Source organism: Oxyura jamaicensis, chromosome 4 (assembly GCF_011077185.1).
Source record: "Oxyura jamaicensis isolate SHBP4307 breed ruddy duck chromosome 4, BPBGC_Ojam_1.0, whole genome shotgun sequence".
NCBI lineage: Eukaryota > Metazoa > Chordata > Aves > Anseriformes > Anatidae > Oxyura > Oxyura jamaicensis.
This window is the reverse complement of record NC_048896.1, coordinates 51854606-51876020: the sequence shown is the minus strand read 5'-3', so window position 1 is coordinate 51876020 and position 21415 is coordinate 51854606. Positions and strand designations below refer to the sequence as shown.

At 41.9% G+C, this 21415-nt stretch overlaps 1 protein-coding gene across 1 annotated transcript in view; it reads right to left on the bottom strand.

The window, feature by feature from the left end:
* FBXW7 (F-box and WD repeat domain containing 7) overlaps nt 1–21321 on the bottom strand; it is a 170828-nt gene extending 149507 nt beyond the window's left edge. Inside the window, exon 1 of the mRNA XM_035323739.1 lies at nt 21178–21321. The gene's annotated coding sequence lies outside the window, so the exon portion shown is untranslated. The remainder of the gene's footprint in view (nt 1–21177) is intronic.
* Nucleotides 21322–21415: the final 94 nt, after the last annotated feature.

Here is a 21415-nt window from a genome sequence, read left to right as displayed (position 1 = left end):
TTACTTCACTAGTGGGATATACTAGAACAAGGAGGAGATTGGAGAACAGCATAATGCATTATTTAGAGTGTTTACAAAAGCCTGTAAGGTAACTATTGCTAATCTTTAATTTAGATGGACAGTAAACTAGAACACGGATGAAGTTTTATGAAGCTCCTCCAGTGTACTCTTCCATTACCGATGTCACAGTTGACACGGTTTCAGCAAAAGGACATCATACAGACACAGCACAGTACCTAACTCTCAACAGAGCAAAGCCAAGTTGCAATCACAGGCAGTTTTTTTGGTTGCTAAATTTTGTATCAGGAGTTGAAGAAAATTAACCTACCATAGGCTAAAGAGCTTGCTTCAAATTCTGTCATAAATAGATGTACTTGAAAATGCAACACTGCTGACAGAGTTTAGAAAAATAAAGTGGGCCTAAGATCTCAGTTGCATACTTTTCGGATCATCTGACCCCAAAATCCAAACACACTGTAAAATCTTAATGATATGCCAAAACTATTTTTGCAACACTACAGTTATACATCCAAGGTGGCAAGAAGGGAAGGAACTGTTCGATAGTAGTGGCTGTCAAGATGACCTCGGATTCAACTGGAGATTCGGAGCCAAATTTTTCAGCTATTAGTGTTGTCTTTATTTTGAAGGAGGAAATGAGACTGCTGAATATTCCTGTTGCTTTTCCTGAAATTTTGGATCAAAGTGGATGTTAATTATTAGAGCTGGTAACAAAGACTATAATGGGAACACTGACAGTCTTTTCCAATTTCATATAAAGTGCTATCTTCTTTCTCTCAGACTCAAGAAAAACTACTGCATAGGCCAAACCTTATTACCAGGTCCACAGCTGACGAAGAGAGGAATGAAGAGCTGCAGGCCAGAACACAGGATTTGCCCTCTCTGACCTGGAGGGACGCGTCCAGCTCCCCGTGCCCTTCACTACTACCTAAAACACAAATTCAAACTAAGATATGCTTGCTAGAGAAGTTTGTTTGCCTCTCCTCCTCACCTTGGTTCAAGATCCCCTGGATGCTCAGAGCAGTTTTTCCTGTCTCCTGTTTCCAGTTCCAGACAGGCAACAAACAGTTCATGGGTTACACTGGTGATGCTCACAGACTTTTTGCAGCCCATGGTCCAGGGCATTTTGTAGACAAATTAAGGCTTCGATTGTATCCCATGATGGCAGCTGCCTAAGCTTAGGCCTATAATTCACGTGTCTTAGTTTAATCCTGTTTGGTAATTCTTCCCAAATAATTTGGCCCACAGGAACATACGTATGTATCTGAGTGCCAAATTTTTCCTAGACTTCTATATCTACCCCTGAGAGCACAGTATCATTATTCATCTCCAAACTGTACACTGGAAATCAGAGTAAAACACTAGCTCATTAAATGGTAATTCTAGCATGACAAATTTTCAAGCTTTAAAAATTAGTATGTTGTTTTGTCTGTTTTCTGAAACTAATTTCAGACATGGGAAATGAGCGACATTTTCAAATCAAGTATGAATAGTCTCTTACAGACAGTGATTTACAGAATCCAGACAGGGCATTTAGCAGCTCTTAGAAGTCAACCCATCTTCAAAAGAAAGGTAAGCACTAACATTATCTTTTCTCAAAAGGCTGAGCATTTGGAGAAAGTTTCTTCAGAGTTCTTTGCAAGCTGCTTACAAATTATAGGCAAAGCCTTCACATCAGAAGAGAGAGAAAGGAATAAAAGGTGTTGTACCTGACATTTAGATTCAAAAATTCCAAACAGCTCGCTTTCCAGAGATTGAGTCACGTAATTGTACCTTTCAAACCCCAGCAACAACAACTAACGTTGTTTGAAGATCCTGCATTTGGTTTCTACGAAGCACCAACAATCTCAGAAGCAGCTACATCGAGGTCTCAGTTTTCTTTGAGGGTAAAAGTGGGCAATTCTAGCAATAACATAACAGCACAAAAACTTGTAGTGACAGATGTCAGCATACCCTTGGAGGATCCAGACTGCCACTGAGCTTTCAGTAAATATGTATCAGTGTCAGTAAGTATCTTTCTAGTTTTGGCTTTCGAGATATGAAAATATGCAGAATCTGCCATCCCTTCTTCAGCTGCAGGTACGAGCCATTCGTGTGAGCTCTCTGCAGACAGGAGCAGCTTTAATTCAAGCATTTTACTACATATGAGTTAAGCAGGAGCTTCAACCCGAGACATACGCATACAATGGGTAATTTCAGAAGAGCCCTGAAGCTATATATTTGCATGTGTTATTAGAAGAGTGATAGCTATAGAGCAGTAGAGCTGTATACTGGAACTGACATTGTTCTTACCAAAGCTGAAGGGTCAGCATTCATTTAGCATGTGATATTTCATGCAGCACGCAGACCAGTTGTATAGATTGAAGTAGTGACCCGGTTATCCCTGTACTTGTGGCAGCTGAACTAACAGGAAGAACAGCCTGGGAGGGGCAGGGGGGACTGTTTGGGTTCTTGATGTGGTCCTTCCATGAGGAGTAAGGGAAGGGATGTACTTGCACCTCAGAATGCTGCTGTGAAGCTGTGCAAGTCTTTCCCAAGGAAACACGTGGAGAAAGGCAAACATGGAGCTATTCAGGGGCTCTATCTTATTTTTACCCTAACTATTGCTCACAGTGCACTATAAAGACATTGCTTTTCTTCTCTCTGCCTTCAACCCCTCCAATAAATCCCCTTTATTGGATTATGGATTAATGCAGCAACTATAGCAGTAAGCCGTTTCCATCAGAGTGAAAAAACCTAAGATGTGAACCATTAAGTGGAGTAGCTTTTCGTTTGGAGCCCGTGGGTCTGCCTCGGATACTTTGTCCTTTACAGGAAAACATTGTGTTTCTTTGCTAAGTGGGCTTTGAACAATGCAAACAGGACAGAAGTTCAGCACCTGCTAAAACACTCCCACAAATGTTAAAGCAATAAATGTAACCCCCGTTTTCATTAAAACATCTCATATCTAGTAAAACTAGCCACAACTTATGTCAGGTCACTGCTCCCACTAAGCAATGAATAGCTGTGCATGTATTAATGGCCACATTACCTTCATAATATTATACAGGTTGCAGACTGCCATTTGAATCTCCTGTGCTGAACTTCTGCTGTTGCTTCTTTTCCACAAAGACATAAAACCATATTGTTATTGAATTATCACCATGGGCTGTGACACCCTGCAACAAACTCGATTACTCAGAGTAGCATTTACCCAAAGACCTGTAAGCGTTTTACAGATGTGGCTACGTACTCTTACTTCACAGAAGATAACGCACACACAAAAGTGGCAATATGCTCTTAAATAAGACAACCTCAGAGAAGTCAATGGCAGAAGCTAGGAACAAAAAAAATCCAGTTCTCCCAGCTACCATGGCACTGCTCTGTCCACATCTCCACTCCCAAAGGACTGATAGAAAAAAAAGGCAGCTACTTGAGTTAAAAATAGCTTGTGATTAGTGAGGGAGTGAAGAAGACTCTAGGAAAACTGAATGAGCCAGAGATTCACTTACGACAGAACTAGACTCAGCTAGGGAACATGAACATTGTCAGGCCAGGTTAACATCCTTCTCAAATTAAATGAAATTGAGCTTTCTAAGGCAACAATCTCAGTCAGGAGAACAGTATTCAAAGCACTACGAAACAAACAAAAGAAAACAAAACCAAAACACCTTCAGTAGTCCAACTGATAGAGCTGAAGCGATGAAGCGTAGAAAACCTCCCGATCTCAAAAAAGTGAAAAAACTGAAAAACAACCTTCAGAACTAACTTCAGGATGAGGACATACGCTCTGTTTTCATCTGGGCTGTGCTAATGAGTATGAAGTGGTTGATAACCTACAGAGTTGAGAGGGGTTTTTTTTCCAAGGAAGATGGGAAAAACTGAAATGTCTTTGCTGTTCAAGGAGGGCAAAGAAGGCAATTAATATTTACCTGTGATGCACCGAAGAGTTAGAGGAGTGGCAGAGTATATGACATTTCCCAAAAACACTCCCGAGCCCATGACAGACAGCAGAACTCTGTATTTTAAAGACTCAGATACGTCTTCTGAAGGCATCTTTAGGCTGTCCTTGGTTAAACTGACTATGCAGTTAGTTCATCTTGATGCACTGCTTGCCTGCAAGAACAGGGTTATTAGGTCTTTTCCCATTTGTAGACGTGAATTCAGTCTGGTGCTTAGCAGTTATTTGCTTCCCCTCCCTTTACTTCCACAAGAAGCGCACTGTATCAAGCACATTACATTCTGGTGTGTGAATATGTAAGACCCACACATTTTGTGATTTTAGTGGGGAGGAGAGTAAATATTTACCACAGGATGGTGAAGAACCACTGGCAAGTGTTGCATCTGTTGCTCTGCAGGGCCCAGTACTATTTGATGCAAGGTTGCCTGCAAAAATTTTGGCTCTGATAATGAACTTGAAAATAGATGATTATTAAAAAGCTAGGGGAGAGAGTCAGAGCTAAGTTTCTTCAACATACATTTTCCAGTATAGCTGGTAATGCTTAATCATTTTCTGTATAAATTCCAAGGTAGAATGACAACTACAGGGACTTTTCTCACAGCAAGTTTTTACATAATATTGAAAGACGTCAGTTTATCCCTCCAAAGGAGCAGTCTTTGCAGCTGTAGATCTTTCTGTTATGCAAGATGAATAACAACCGCACTCCCACCCCTTCTTGCACATGGTCTGGTAGCTAAGGGCCAAACCACACACGTTTTATTGTATGTTGTTTTAAAACCAGCAGCCACCTACACGTGCTAGTTGTCTTCTTTCTTCAACATGTAGTTTCCAGGCTGCCATTTGTCGTTCGAGATGGGTGTTTAGGAAGTTGATGCCAATGAAGAAATATATAATTAATAAGCTAACTGCAGTAGAGTTCTGGACAGCTAAAACTCTGCAAACGTGGTTTCTTTCTTTATTTCTACTTAAACTATCTTTTCAGTGAGAACTGCATCAAAACTACCACTTTGCTTTGACATACACAGCTAGCATCAGTTTCAATCACATACTCAAGTTACAAATTGTCCACGGGCATCATAATATCAACACAACCTCAAAACCAGTTCCCAACAGCAACCTATTCAAAAACAAGTTTCCATGCAGTAGGAGGAAGGATTAAAAGGTATTATTCCAAGCCACACAACCTCTTCCATTCCATTACTCATAATGATACTTGGACATTTTAGAGCTGATGAATATGAATCACGTTCAGCCAACTGCAGCCTCCAAATTAAATTTGGAATTGACTAGTTTTACAAAAAATTTTATAGTATCCATTATTCTACCAAAAGCCTAATGTACCTTAATTTATTCTAAACAATCCTTTGGCCACGTAACCTTTCAACAGGGTACATCGAGGCGAGCTGAGGTAGAGATCCAGTGGCAAGCAGAGCTGCCGAGGACCATCAGTGAACATCTGCCAGATGGAGGTGCTAACATAGCCTCTGAAGAGGTAGCTCCTTCTAAAAACAGGGCTCGCTAAAGTGAATTTTTAGGATCACAGAGAAAACACAAGTGTTTTGAAGATATATAAAACTACTGAAACATTAACATGTAAAACAAGTGTGGGAGGGCAGAGCTGGGTAAGCAGAGGCAAAGGGAAAAGAGATGCAACCAGGAGATAGGGAGATTGCACTGAGAAAATAATATAAGAAATGCACTAGAGAGCAAAATAAACCTCCTTTTCTGCATGCAGAAAGACTTAAAAGATGAAAACTGAAGAAGGCAATAAACAAAATACTTAGGAAAGAAGGCACTCTATGCTGGTGGCAGTGAAAAGATCCAGTTGTTTTCCTCATGGAAAGCAGAAGCAAAGTGTTTTTTCCTGCTTTAAGTTACCTTCATGCAAAAATATGCAAGTTTTACATTAATAACCTTTTCATGCTACAAGATCCAGCAGAAAACACACCTTAAGGAAGTCAAAAGTTACTTCCTCTAACTATCACCAAGCTAACCAGAGCATGGCAAGCCAGCTCCTCTCCAAACAGAGTCAGTGATGCACAGGCTGAACACGCTCAGTGTGCTTCTTCTTCCTCAGTCTTTCCTAACTTCAAGAACAAGTTCATGGGGAATGAACTGCCTCAAAAATGAAATCTAGATATATTTACACAAGGACCACTTCACTGCTTGACACTGTCTTTCTCAAAGAAACGGCCTTAGGGAAAACTTTCTTCCCTGATGAATTAAGAATGGATTAAGGCATGAAACTGCTCTGTAAGAAAAACAGTAATTCAAACAGTGTATTGCAATACAAACAGGGACACCACTACTGACTAGGTCCAGCAGGTCATAACCACTAAACATACAACAGGATCACTACAACACAACTCGAAGCAGAACGATAGTGTAAAATGCATTCCTGCAGCTGCTCCCAAACAGCCAGTGCCCGAGAGCAAACCTGCATGCCAGAAACCACTTGGCTACTGGACCTCTCACCTGCACTGTATTTTCCCACCCAAAAGAAATATACGTATTTGCAGAGAGCAATAAACAACCCTTGGAAAGTGCACTTATTAGGAAAATTCCTAATGCTTTTAATCATTCTAACTTCACGTGTGACATGATGTAAATACACATGGCAAAACTACCTGAATCCCCAGATTCAATGTGAACAGTATTGTTCGAGATACAAAAAGATGATTGTGTTTTACAAGTAAAATGTTTCTAAAGCAATCTGATAGCTTTGTAGTCCCCGAGCTCATTCTTAACATCATCCCACCTGATTTAGCAGCCTTTCACTACACAGACATCAATTTCAAGAAATAATTGCCTTTAACACAATTTCCAAGAACCTAACAAATCTCATCTTTGTCTCATCCATACAGCCAGAAAAATACTATTTGCCCATTTAAACAAATTCTTAGAAAATAGTTCAAGAAATAAAGTATGGTCACTTAATTCAGTCAAAGGCTATGGTTAAGTCATGTAGGTTAACTACTTATTGAAACAAACCAGGCAATCAATATTTAAAAAGAAAGGTTTTTTGAAAGTTAACGCACGTTCTATTCCGGGCTAAGCAAATATCTACTCGATATGCTTCCTTACAGCTACAATACAAATACCTTCCTACTTTACACACAGGTTCCAAGAAAAGCAGTCTTCAGAAAGTCAGGCTCCTGATTTCTTGTTTCAGGTGGCTCACTGTACTGAGCCACCTAGCAAGAAAGAGAACAGGAGGGGTACACTGTCTCTTGATTTTTACGTTGCTCAACTGAAGTCAGAGAACTGCTTTCTTATTTTTCCCTGCACACTTTCCTTCTTCACAAAAAACTTTTTATTGTGCTTTAACAGAAGGTCAATGGCTATCACTTCTCTACTCCCGCACAATGGTGAATTGAAACAAGAACCCATAGCTGTTAGGACCGACAAAGCAACCAGTATGTCTAAGCCAATAAAGCGATTTGTTCATTAAAGCTACTAATAAAGCAACCTTTTGTTAGTCTATGAAACATCAGAAACCTCATAGAATGCATTTAACTACGCTTTTTCTTATAAAAAGAAAAAAAAAAATCACAAACTCAAAAGTTCTAAAATCTGTTAACTTCTCCACTTCCTTGAGCTGCTGATAAAAAAGAAAAACCCTCAGTGCTAACTTTTTGAAAAGACAGGAATTGCAGTGCAAAATTTCATGCCTCTTTACAAACGGAAAAGTTTAGAGTTCTTGGTCAATGTACTCCCCCCAACACCAAAACCTCCAAATTTCTCATATTAATGGTTTATCTAAAGCTTCCTGCTTTAAATACTGACAACCTACTCTAAGTCAACAAGAGTGCAGTAATTCTGGACTGAAAGAAGAATCGGACAAGGGATGCGCTCAGTTTGGGATCCAAGGATTTATTTGGATTTCACGAACAGAAGACATGGGAAAAGCTGCAGTGAGCAAAGACCCAAAGTGCTGCAAGCACTCGTGCTCCTTGCTTTCAATTAAACCACAGCCCAGTTTGAACTTTATTCCCTGGTGCTCAGAGATTTTTACTGTTCTCCATAGCCAGCTGTAGCATGACTGTGGCAACCAACTTTTGCCAAGCAAGATCAGTGTTTTGCCCTAATAAACTCAGCAGTATAATATCAGCAATCCTTGAGAGAATGAAAGTGAAATGTCCCCCATTAGTCACAATTTCTAAACTTGCTTCATTAACAAGTCAGCTCCATTGTTCTCTAATCAGAGCCTGGGCCAAAAAAGCAACTTTCCACCTAGTCGCCATCAGCTAAGCAAAAAAGCAGGACAGATAATTCTTGTAAACCACTATATTTAGTATCAGTGAAACACATTTCCCCAACAGTGAAATGCAAGTATTGCAGCAGTATAGAACATTAATGCAGATAATAAAGCAAAACAAGGTATGGGGTGGGAAAAAGTACGTATATACACTGTATTACTCATACATAAAGCAACACAATCCCCACCGTCGTAGTGGCAAGTCAGAGTAGAAGCAAATTCAAGTGATTCTTCTACCATCATTTCTCACGTACTTCTTTTTGTCAGGCATAATGCTAAATTACCAGTTTTCATGTACCCACCTATCCAAGTGAAAATATGTAAGCAAGCTTCAGTTTCATCCTTGCTGCTGCAGTTTCTCAGGGACAAGATTCCCATTTGCTACCCTGAATGTAGCATTTGAATTCTCAGCTAAAGTTCTTGTAACAGAATGACAGTAAAATATTTGGCCACACAGAAATACTTACGATTAGCCAAGGTTCTGTCCTCTGCTATTCAGAAAAAAAAATAGTCTGTATTTATAAAATAAACATGTCTGATATCTAGAGCAGTGATAGCATCCCTCCCCCGACACTGTGACTCTCCATAGCAAGCCATGAGATTATATCCTCCTTCTGGAATTAAGTGCTTATTCTAACAATAACACTTGAATAGCCTGTAAAACTTTTCAATTAAACAGTCGTCAAGCAGCCTGATAAGGCACAAAGACAACTGATAGCTGAAACAAGAGTCAAACAACAAGTTTTGCAGCCCTCCTAGCTACTGCCAAACAAAACATTAATCAAGGAGTAGACAAGAAGCAAACAAACTACCATTACCTTTCTTAGCAAAACTGGACAGGTAATTTTACTTAATTGTAAAATTTCAACCATCTTCAAAGTCCAAGAAGAGCTTTAAGTGAAAAATTTAGGAGTCTTTCGAGTGCTATTGCCCCACTGTGGAGTATCAGCAAAGAAAACAGCAGTACAGTAACTACTGCAAAGACAGACAATAGAAAGAGTTGCACAACACTTATCCTATATTCTCCTTACAAGTAAACAAGCACAACTTCTGTAAGTTATTAAAAATAAATTTAATTATAATGTTTTCCTAATTAAGTTATCAATCCTCATTTTGCTAATTGCCCCTGACCAAGTCTTTGAAGAGAATTTTACAATCAGATGTTCATTTAGGCTTCAAAAGATTCACACAAAAATGAGGCTTCCTCCATAACACAATACCCTGCCTGGTGTTTGTGATCAACTGCACTTTTTGGTTTGCTTAAGTTCCAAAATTAATCCCTTGCTTCACTTCAATTCTACTCCCCTAACAGTAGGAAGTCAATGGAATTTATGCTCCTAAGTGACCTAAGAGTACTTGAAAATCCTGCTCTTCAGAAATCAAATTTGTGCTCTTCCAAATAAGTAAATGCAAGCTTAGACTAATAAAAAGCTCCCTGTACTTTTTATTAACAATGAAAAACTGACGATCATTTTTGTTCTGAGGCAAAAAAGTATGTCAGTAACAAGTTCAACAAACATTTGTAGCTATCGATACAGCAAACATTTATGCACACACTCAGCTTTCCACAGAGAGACTTACAACCAATTTTAAGTCTACAGTTCAATGACTGCAGGATCAGGTCTGAATTTAATCTATCCATCCTTACCCTGTATTTAATAAAAATTGATGTTATAGCCTATCAGTAGCGATAGAAGAAATGTAACCAGAGTTAACAAGCATCATGTGTCTTCAAATTGTGATAGCAATCATGACAAAAAAAATGTAAGATTATTTCAAATCTTGCCAAACTGACACCCAGTAAAATAAAGACTTTAGAGGTTTGCAGAAAACCACCAAGCATTAAACTTACCTTTCTTTCACAAAGGTACTCCTACCCACAGCCACAATCAATAACTGAAAGTTGACAAGGCACTATCAACAACACTGAACAAAAGACTGCTTCCACTACAAGGGCTGCATTTTTGTTTACCTTGCCTGGTTGCAGCAGTTGAAATACTAACATAGGAAATGAGCTATTTATTATTTCAGAAAGATCCTGTTTTGTTTTAATTATTTTTTTTAATAATCTATATCATCAAGACACAATCTTAAGAGTTTCTGTGCTGATGTTCTTAACACAGGAACAGCTATACAGGAATTGCCACTTCCTGAAGACACAGACGAAAATTCCTCCTCCTTACTTGAATACCCTTCGTTTCCACAGGGTCAAGCAATTCTTCAGTAAACATCCCCCATAGCCTAAGCTTCAGCTCAGGCTGCCATCCCTAGGACTGACTTCAGCCTTGAAATACTAGTAAGCAGTGGTCCCCAACAGCACTTCCCCTTTTCAATGAAAAAAATCAAGCAGATGATGTAGAAATATCTGTCTTTTTATGGATGTGCACTATTTCATCAAAAATGACTTGAATATAGAAGAATCTGCATCTGAAGAATTGTCTCTTCCAGACCAAAGAGACCAACTTCAAGGGACTACAACAAAGGCAAATAACAGGAAAAGCAAACTATAGTAACTGATGGTCACTGCTGCTCCCAACACAAACACTGGACGGCAATATAGACATATAATATAGACAGAAATTTATACATATAATTTAGAAACTAGACAGGCACATTCAAAGTAAAAGCAATTCTTCATGCCCTAGCCAGTAGATCTGCAGAATTTGTTGCAAAAGGATGCAATGGAGATGAAAATTTTACATGGATTCTAGGAAATACTGGAGAATTTCAAAGAAGAGAAATTATTCACCCGTTTCTGAAGAAACAGAAACAATCTCTGGCTCAGAGGTTCCCAAAACTGCATGCAGCTCTGTATGGAGAAAAGCGTCAACCATTTATCTTGTTATCAATTTTCCCTATGCATCCACTTAGGGATGTTTTTGAGATGGGCTGTGTCTGGGAACTCTGGGGTTACTATGTATCAGCCATTTTCACTTTTACGGCTGATATCGGACAGAGGGAAAGAAAGAACTTCTGTGTGATCTATTACGGCAATTTGTGTTTTAAAGCTATTTATTAAATATGTTTTAAAATAGAACATCTCAGTTAAAATACCGAACAAAAAATTTTAATGTTTGGATTTCCCTTCCCCCAAAACTGACAAGCTTGATAAAATACATTAAATCAAAACATTTTACTGAATTTGACCTTTCATTTAAAAATATTAGGAGTTCATGACACCTCTAACGAAATATTTTTATTCTCCACCACAGCAGCTACAGCAGTTCTGTAGCTTTGCCCCTTGCACACTGTATCTGCGTAGTACGTGGCACAGCAGCCTGCTACCCAGCAGTCTTGGCTGGCATTTTTCTCCTGAGAAAATCTACAGGAATCACTCCAGGTTGGGTTTGTGGTAGTTGGTGGTTTGTTTATATCCCTGCCTGAAAACAGATACAAGCTGTAGATGGGAAGGCACTTGACGTGTCTGTCCATTACCTGGAGAGACCTCTCTGCTCCTGCTTGCTCCCTCTCCACTGCAACACAGATTGCTGCTGAAGCCAAGGCCTCCTAGACCCTAAGTTCAACATCTACCTGAGCAGACACGTTTCAACACTCAACGGCAGGATTTAGGGGAGTGGAAGAGAGCTAACCACCTTCCCATTAACACCTCGTTCAGAGGAAATCCACTACGCTGGGCATTTTGCCATTTTAAGAGCAAAAATCAGAACTGAGTTGTGTCAGAGGAGTGAGAAAAAGTAACTTGCAAACATTACAAAGATTATATCAACTTCCTAAAAACATCCAGTATTCTAGTGTAAGGGAAAAAAAATAAAAAAATAAACCAGTTCGTTCTTATATTTGAAAGAGACGGTAAATACCACGTAGACAGTTAGACAAACAAGCCTTTCATCCATCAGCAAGCTAGCTGAAAAAAATATTTAAAGAATATTATTTTTAAACCTACACAGGTTGCTATCAGAGAACATACATATTATAGTTTCTGTTAAGGAAGCCTTTTTTATTATTATTATTTTTAGGCTGGCAGAACTTGACAACAGCAGTGAACTAAGGAGAAATAGCTGAAAAGCTGACTCCCAAAGAGCCTTCCCCAAAGATGCAACAGGCCAGTAAGATTAATCTTGGTGTTAGGGGGAAAATACTGTTTTTATTCAGATATCACCAAAAAAGGCATCAAAAGAAAAAGCAGTAAGTGGCCTACTACTTTACAGAAAAGGGTTAATAGCAGAAGACCCTCGTTCTATACTAAAACTCCTTCACATGTTCACTAGTGGTCCAGCAACTAAGAAGTAGAAAAGGAACAAAACTGAACTGATTCATGTCAAAATTATTAAGGTTAAGAGAAGGAACCGTAAGGATTTCAGGTAATCTGACCAAGCTAAAAGAGTAATACATGACAGACAACGATGTGCAATGCCTTGTCTGTGCTTACAGGCACATATGCTACTCACTGACTTTCTGGATTTAGGCAACAAATTCAGAAAAACAACAGGTTTGCTCTGGGCAACCCATTAAAGAATGATGCTCGGTTAAATGTCAGGATGTGGCTCAATACCGCCTTTAAGGCAAAACTTTGTAACATAACAGAACAATGTCAAAAACAGTTTGAAATGCTGATTAAACTAAAGCAGTTTTTTTTTTTAAAAAAAAAAGGTGAAAGTTGACCAAAGTCATCCTAAAGGCCATGCCAAAACGCATGAAAAAATCAGGTGTGTTAACATTAGAGATGCAACAAAATAACACACAGGAAATGGTACAGAGAAAGAAATTAAGAATGTGGGAGTTACAACTGGAGTTTTGTAAAAAAAAAAAAAAAAAAAAAACACACTACACTTAACTAAGTTACAGGGTTAAAGTTTCACATATAAGATAATGCTATAAAATCCTGATTAATACAAGGCATAAAACAATTGTTTAGACCCCAAGATTTGATCAATGGAACAAAAAAGCATGTTTGTTTAAAAAAAAAAAAAAAAAAAAAAAAACGAAAATCCTATCAGATTTTTAAAAAGATTACATTTTAGTAAGCAGCATAATAATCTGTAACAACAATTTTAAGACTGATCTTAAAGAAAAACAAACTAACCGAAGTTTGAGACATAAAAACAATTCGGTGGCACTCCAACACCCTTTCAAAATGCAGTTCAGAAAAGAAAGGAGTGAAAGACAAAAAGACCAATAAATTCCATAATGAGATCCTGACTCTTTTCTGGAGGTGGCAAGTAAGGGATGGTGAGAACAGCAGAGAAGTTAACTCTCAACTCTACAGCCAGTAGAATTCTTGAATGTGATTTTTCCCCTCTCTTTGGCAGCAGGCACAGTAGCTGTGCTCGGCTCACAGCACACGCTGCCTTCAGCCCAGCCAGCGCCCTACGGACCGATCCGTGATGGGGAAGGGCACAGAAGGCATCAGGACAGCAGTGAGAGCTCAGTTACTGCAGTGGAGGGCTACAGCAGCAGACAGGATATAAATCCATAGGAAACAAGATTTTATTGGCTCTGCTGCTCGTAGAGCTATTTGTTTCCCTTGTGTTTTACAGATTTGAATACTAATATTTCTGCTCACTGTAGCCTTGATCGCTGTGTTAAGCGTCATCTTACAGAATGAAAGGATTAGTTTGTCCAGGTTGGCAATGCTATGATTGTGATATGAAGAGAATGGCAAGGAAAAACCTTTGAAGATCAAGCGCATGCTCATTTTTGTAGGGTGAGTTGGAGTAGTAGCTGAAGGTGTTCTTTTTTGTCACACACATACAGCATGAAACATATGACAATACTTATGCAGTTTAGTATACTGTTTATAAACATTTTTAGATATTTTTATTTGACACTCTGCTGAAGATAGGCAATCCCACTCTTCCCTTACACTAAAGCTACAAGCACTCACGTTGACTCACAACCAGGTGGATTTGAGAAGTGCACATCACCACCTCAACAACCAGAAAAGGGCAGGGGGCAGCAAGATCAGTCCTTTTGGCTGCAGCACACGCCCCACACCGACTTCAGTAGATCAAACCACAATTGTGAGGTTTTGGGGCACAACTAAACCGATTGACTGGCTAGCCACTGCCCAAAGGGTCCCCCACCAGTTGTGCACACTCACCGCATCCCGCACCAGCTCTCACACATCCTGTGTGACACTGAGATGACTTGGTTTTTAGTTCCCTTCTCACTTCATCTTGAGCTGTCAGCTTTCTACCATTTTAGTTCCCTGAATTTAATTAACAAAAACACAGATTAAACCAAAGACTAGCACAGCAAGATGACAAGGGGTGAGAGAAGCTCTTCAGGACCATCCCCTTCAGCAGCAACTGAACAGGTCGAACACAGCATGAAAGGACAGCCCTGTAAAGGCCAAGTGATTTACACCTCTGGAGTCCTCAATCTTCCCACAGTTGGGAAAGACATTATGAACGGTAAATTGTTCCAATTTCATTTTTTTTTCCTGTTTTAGCCTTCACTAGGTTGCGCCTAACCTACACAATTAATTTTGTTCCCACCGCACTGCAGTGTAAACAAACAACAGGAGTGAGAAGGACCCAGAAGTTAACATTTCTTTTGTGCCACCAAACAAGCTTTTGTTTTACCAGTCATTCCCAGCACCCTTTTGAAAGGTTCCCACAGCCCGTGTAAACAACACGCAAGCTGAGCTGGATGACTGTACCTACCTCCTACACAGCCAGCCAGCAACTGCAGCATGCAGCTCCCTACCTAGAGAGCCGCGCATCCACCCCGAAACAGGGGGCACCACCCACCCCAACCCCCCGAACAGAAGATCCTGCCCATGCTCCTGAGTCACGCCGAGTGTTATCTCACGCTCCTGCAAGGCACAACCAAACATCAGGAGTGCTCCAGCTGAAGTTTGACCCTCCTGTGTTATTTCAAGATCAGCCCACTTCTTTTCTACTGCATATCAGGAATTACTTGGTTTCAGAATAGTCAGGCTTAACAGTATTCAGAGGACAAAAAACAAAACAATTTGCAAGATTTGCCATGGCAATAAGCTGTAAAGCTAGGAATTCAACACACACACAAAAAAAAGAAACACAATGTCCTGAACACAAACAACTGTGAATGTTAAAGTTGTTTTGCTACAGCAAGCCCTGTCTAAGAACCACCCCAGTTTTAGTGCTGCCTCAGGTATGTAAAACTAAGTTAAACACCCAAACAAGCTAAGAAACTGTCACTGTGGAGGTGATCAGTGTGGTTAATGCAAACACACTTTTGTGTTCCAGGTTTGAAAATGAAGAGTTCAGACACCTGCCCATTACAGAGCCCACACAAAACACTCTCAGCAGGACCTACTTCACACGTACTGTCGCTTTCCTGTAGAGCGCAGTGTCAAAGCACAGTCAGAATTACTGAGGGGCTACCGAAGCCCGCGTGCTCCTGCTGCGATGTTTCAAATGCAGTGACTTTTACCTTAGGATGTCTAAGAACTGTTACTATCTCACTCTGCGATGAAGAAAGAAGTTTGCTGTCATTTCAGTGATCCACCCACTCACAGAAACACCATGGATCTGAACACACTCGTCAGCTCTCACAACAGAAGAAATGGCCGTGGCAAAAAAAAAAAAAAAAAAATCAGGAACAGATGTTCCAAGCTACTTACACAAGGGTATCTCCAGGATTTGTTTCAGGGCCATCTCTATTGCATGGAAACCCAAAAGATGTCTTGCTTTGAGCACCTCTGCATGAATTAAAACTAAACATACACAGCAAGTAAATTAGGCACACCTGGCAAACTGCACATTTACTGACTATCTGACCTAGCTTGGGCCACGCAACACTGCTCAGCAGAGATGCAGCATTTGTTAAAGCAAAGATATAGGCATCAGATCTTCCACGGAGATTCAAAACTGTGCCAAGCTATGTGAGACCACACTTGCCACAAAAGATGAGTAAAATATTTTCCAGAGAGACCTGAATCCAAAGCTGTAATTTTTGTTATCACTATAAAGCCGTTATGATCTTAAACGTCGAAGAAAATAATCTTTTAAAAAACAGCTTTACTAGGTGATGGGGAAGTCAACAAAAGCGTGTATCCACTATTGTCAGGTCTAGCATAGAAATGGCAGATTTTGCAGCTCCTGGAATAGCTAGTGAGAGACTTCTCAAGCATGAACTATGCCACAATGCTGAAAGGCTTGCACTCGCCAGGGAACACACTGAGCAGCTTACTTTCCTAAAAAGGGAAGCTGGAAAAAAGCTTGAAACCTTTTCTTCCCCGTTGGCTTCGGCTTGTGGTGTTTTGGGCTTATCACTCATTCAGTGAGACAAGTAGCTTGTCCTGAAGTAGCCTGTTCACTTCTGAAAACATTGCAACTGCTTTCATTCCTGCAAATACACAAGGATACACATTCTATCTTATAAAGCATATCGTGTATTTTACATAAAGAGAAAAATATCCTTTCAACTGCAGTTTATAATGAGGCAGACACCCTGCGAGTATAAGCAGATCTAAACGTAAAGTTCCAAAGAAAAGGTGAAAAAGTTTTTCCTGCAGAACGCGTGTTCCAGAAGTATTCACCACTATCTATGAGCACACAGAGCCCACGTGTGCATTAAGGACATTATGCTGATCTAAGTAGGCAGCGTTGAGCAGAGACTGTCAACCCCACGTTGTCAACTCCCTGAGTTTGCCGTTCCTGTCCTTCAGGAGTTCAAAGTAATTGCTACAACCTACAACACAAAACCACAGGTCAGTAACCTTAATGCTGCATTCACAAGTATTTCGTTCCAATTAAAACGGGCTCTCAGTACTCCTCGTACAGTCAGCTCTCCACCACCTCCCTTCAGCTCCTTGATAATCCCAACCAAGGGAACACACAAGGGATGTCTCAACTTGAATGGCTTGAAGATCTCCCCCCACCTCTCCAGAGCAACATTTCCCCTTCTACCTTCAGAGAGAGGCATCATCATCAGACCAAGAGGCTGGGAATCTGGAAACGGGAATCTAGTAACAAGCATAACCATTATCCTAGAATGATGATAGATTTCTAATTTTCAAAGAGGATCCACACATAAAAGCAGGGGCCAGCAATGAGAAAGAATGAATCAACAGCCTGAGATGGCCACGTAGGAGTGCAAGATTCATCGATGGAGATTTAGAGCAGTTTAGAGGAAGCAACCACAACTCCTCCTTCCTCACAGCTCCACGGTACCCTTTCTGGGTGCCCCGAGGAGGCTCACCCCTCTCAGCTCCCACTCTGGCTGGGCAGCTCTTGCACCCTGGTTCAGACTGCAATGGCCACCACTCATCATCTTGGAGGGATTTGGGGCAAGGAACGGAGCAAATCTTGCTCTTGCAGCTGTTTGCGAGCATACACTTCCATAAATCATCTCATCAGTATTTTGCTAACAAAACAGCACGCATGAAGACTCCTCATCCATCAGTGTAAAGCTAACCATCTCAGCTCAAGACATAAAGATGATCTGAGCCAAACAAGCTAGTCTTGAACAATAAGGATTATTTCACATCTCCTCTTACCAGCCAAGCTGCAGGTGCTGTATTCTCTAGCTGATGGTAACATCTTGAACTATCCCAATAAATAATGGGAAAAGATATCTGCTGATTTCTTAAGACATGACGTTATAGAAAAACACACTGTTTTCCCCTTGTAAAAATGAATGTGATTGTTTCACAGAATACTGAGAAAACAAAGTATTGAAGAGCTTCTGCATAATCAAGACCTGTCTGTTTTGCAAAGACTTTGTCTTCGACTTTCATGTACCTTTTGTCACAGTGCAGAAGTTTTCACTGTGAATAAGGTTCAACTCAGCAATTTCTTTTCATCCTGACATTCCTTATTTTTGAAGCATGTATCCTTGTAATGTAAGCTATAATATGCATGTGTTACGCTTCCAAATCTGAATCATTTTGGTCAAGCTCTGAAAAGAAATCTGCTATTTCAGAGTCGGGGGATGACACTTTATTAGGCTCTCTAGAGAGCATAAACTTCAGGAATATGGGCTCCAAGTTAAAGTGCTTACTGACATAAACCACATCCACAACATTGACAAAAACAGCAAGAATACATTTGAAAATGCTTAACTGTAATGCATACATCAATACAAGATAAGTGTTGGAGTGGCTGATCAGAACCACTAGTGGAAAGAAAAAGGCAGGATTCACAATGTCACGGACAAATTACTCCCGTTTCCCCTTCCTTCCCACAAAGTGTTCCCTCATGACTGAGTTGCAATGCCTCTTGCATTCATTAAAGCCAAAAAGCGTCTTGCGTACACAAAGTTCTCAAAGGAAGAATAACAATGATAATGATCAAACCCATAGCTTAAAGTTCAAGTAAGTGCCTAATCGAGCCATAAGTTAGTTACTGATTCCTGCTGACCAGAGCAAGGAGCTAAGAAAAGATTAGTTTATTTCACCCACAGTCTAAATAAATGTAAAGCCTGAGAGCCACATTTCATTTTCTATTGAACACAAAGCTGTGACGGGTTTAAGTATTCATTCTCTCCTCATAAAAGAAAGAAGTGAGCGGGTATCCATCCCAGCTGACAACTGCTCCATTCCACCCAAGTGACCAAAGCAGAGACCCGTCCACCCTTGCCTCCAAGCCCTCAAATGCAGGCGAGGAGGCTGCTGAGGGCTGCTAAACATGCAGGAGCAACATGGGCCACAGCTATGAGGTGAGGTGTTGGGAAGGCTGCTTTAGGGAAGAGCCCAAAGCGCACAGAGCTGCTCACAGCCCCACATCAGCGGCTGGAGCCGCCACAAGACATGGGTGATCAGGCTCAGCGGGCCTCTGGCTTAAGCTAGGTCAGCCTCCATAACACAAGTGGCCGCACCACCCAACGGCCAGGCCGATAATCTTCTTAGCAATGAGGGAACCTCCTAGCTTACATGGTTCCAGGTCTTCGTCAGACCAGCATCCGAAGCTTTTGCTGCCACAGGAGCCTGTGGAAGTAATGCTGGTAATCAGGCCTGGTCCATCCCGTGACTGGGCGGCACATTTCGGTACAGAACCATCCATCACCTTCCACAAATTCACAATACTTTCTGTCACGGAGGAGCATTTACAAGAGCGATTACAAGCAGTCCTCATTATCTCTGTCAAGAATTACCTGATATACAGAAGCTCTGCCAGAGAAAGCCGTAGCAGCACTGCAGATTCTGCCTTAATGGCACTTTTATTTCAAACGTAATGTAGGTAAACTCAGTTAACAAGCACGCATTCTTAAGAGAAGGAGCCAAAAGATTAAACACATTTGTTAGCTACAGCCTGAATTTAGAACTGACTAAAGGACTGACTAATGCTGACTAAAAGATACTTCACTTAGTTTACTTTAAAGAGACAGAAGAGCATTCCTCTCCGTTCAATAACACTGCCAGGCCTAAAACATCGCACCCTCCTCTCCTAATTCAGAGAGGAGAAATAACACTGAAGTAATTAACAGCACTTTTGCAAAGTACTGCGTGCACACATAATGGGAGGAAGTCAAGTTAGTTTGTCAGGCTGAAGACACAAATGATTCCTCTTCCTAAGCTGGCAAGTTTCTCTAATAAGCAATACAAATGAGGCTCGCACGCTCTCTGAAATACCAATGCTTTTGCTACCAGAGACTCTGTTGCAATAGTAAAAGGTTATTCAGCTTGAACAAAGGAACTACATGGAGTAGATCTAAGCTCTAACAGGAAAAATAAACTTTAAAAATTCATAACATAAGGCGATATATTTTCTTGAAATATTTATCCACCCGGAACAGCAGCAGGAACGCTCAAGTGCCACCAACAGACAGAGCGCGGCTGCCACTAATAACAGGATGACGATGGAGTGGGAAAGGGCAAATTTAAGTCTGAAACCAGGAAGTGACACAAAAGCAAATGTAATCACTGTATCAGAAAAGAACACACAGATGCAGTGCCTTTCAGCTCCTGCAGACACTAAATACTACAAAACACTGACCATCCCTTTAACTCTGCGGCCTGAAGGGAGGGCAAGCTCCTGTCCCAACCTCTAGCTTCTGGAGCAAGAAAACCAAAACTTGATCTGAATGGAGAGTTCAGTCCTCCGTTTCCCCTTTAGGACAGCACTGACAACAGGAACCTTAAGATATGGAGATATTTGGGTCTAAAATAAAGTCTTCTTGCCTGTCAGCACATTTGGTTCCCAAAAGACATTTACAAGCGTCAGGTGCCCTGTCTACCTGCAGAATTTCCTACTGACTGCTCTGCTGTCCCCAAGTTTCCAGCAGCTGCCCCTTACTCAGTGAGAGGGAGCAGAGCACAGCTGGGAGACACCGTCCCTGCTCTCGGACCCACAGCACCAAGTGAGCAATCCTCAAGTACGGCGTGCAGCTCACATGCACCCCTTGCGCACCTTCAGCCACTACACGCTTCCGCTACTTTTTACACCCTTCCCTCCTTCCAACTCCACCTGGTGATGCAGATGAGCAGGACAGAGAGGGGACAGGACATTGTACTGAAGGACATTGTACTCACGCCAACAGCAGCTTTCGCACAGAGCTACAAGTTCGGGTCTACATCCACGACCATCTCCTCAAAGAAGCAACGTTGAAGCTGCTCTCTTTCTAGCGCAGCCTCCTCACGTGAAGCTCCCCACCGCTGAGTTTAGCCCGGACAGAGCGGCTCGGCACCGGCGGTCGCCAAGTTCCTTCCCGCTCACAGCCGCGGAGCTTTCGCTCCGTTTGGGCACGACTTCAGGCGCTCCATTAGAGCGGCACGGGCTTTGGGGCAGCACTTCCCTTTCCCTCAGGGGGTGCTTCTGCACTCTGCAAGGAGGCTAAAAACAAAACCAGGAGCGATGCAGAGCCCAGCCGCCCCCCAGGGGGCCGGGGGCACAGCGGGAGCAGCCCCGCGCCCCCTTCCCGGACCGGCGGCGCCTTCCTCCGGGGCGCTACGTGCGAGGAGGCGCCTCCGGGACCCGCTCGGTCAACGCTTGGGGATTTTCATTAAAAAGGAGAGAGGCCAGGGGCCGCCCCGCGGTACCGAGCGCCCCCCCGCCCCCCGGGGGGTACTCACTTGTCGGCCCCGGCCGCGCCGGGCTCCCCGTGTGCCGGCGGGGCGATGCCGGCGGCTCGCCGGAGCCCCCTCCGCCGGCTGCCCCCCGCCCCGGGGCCGGGCCCCCGCTGCGGCTGGGCGGGGATCGGCTGCTCACATGGAGCCGCCGCTGCCCCCCGGGGCCCGGCTACCGGCGGCGGCGGGGACGGGGGGACGGGACGGGGGCGGGGGGGCCGGCATCGCCCCGCCGGCACACGGG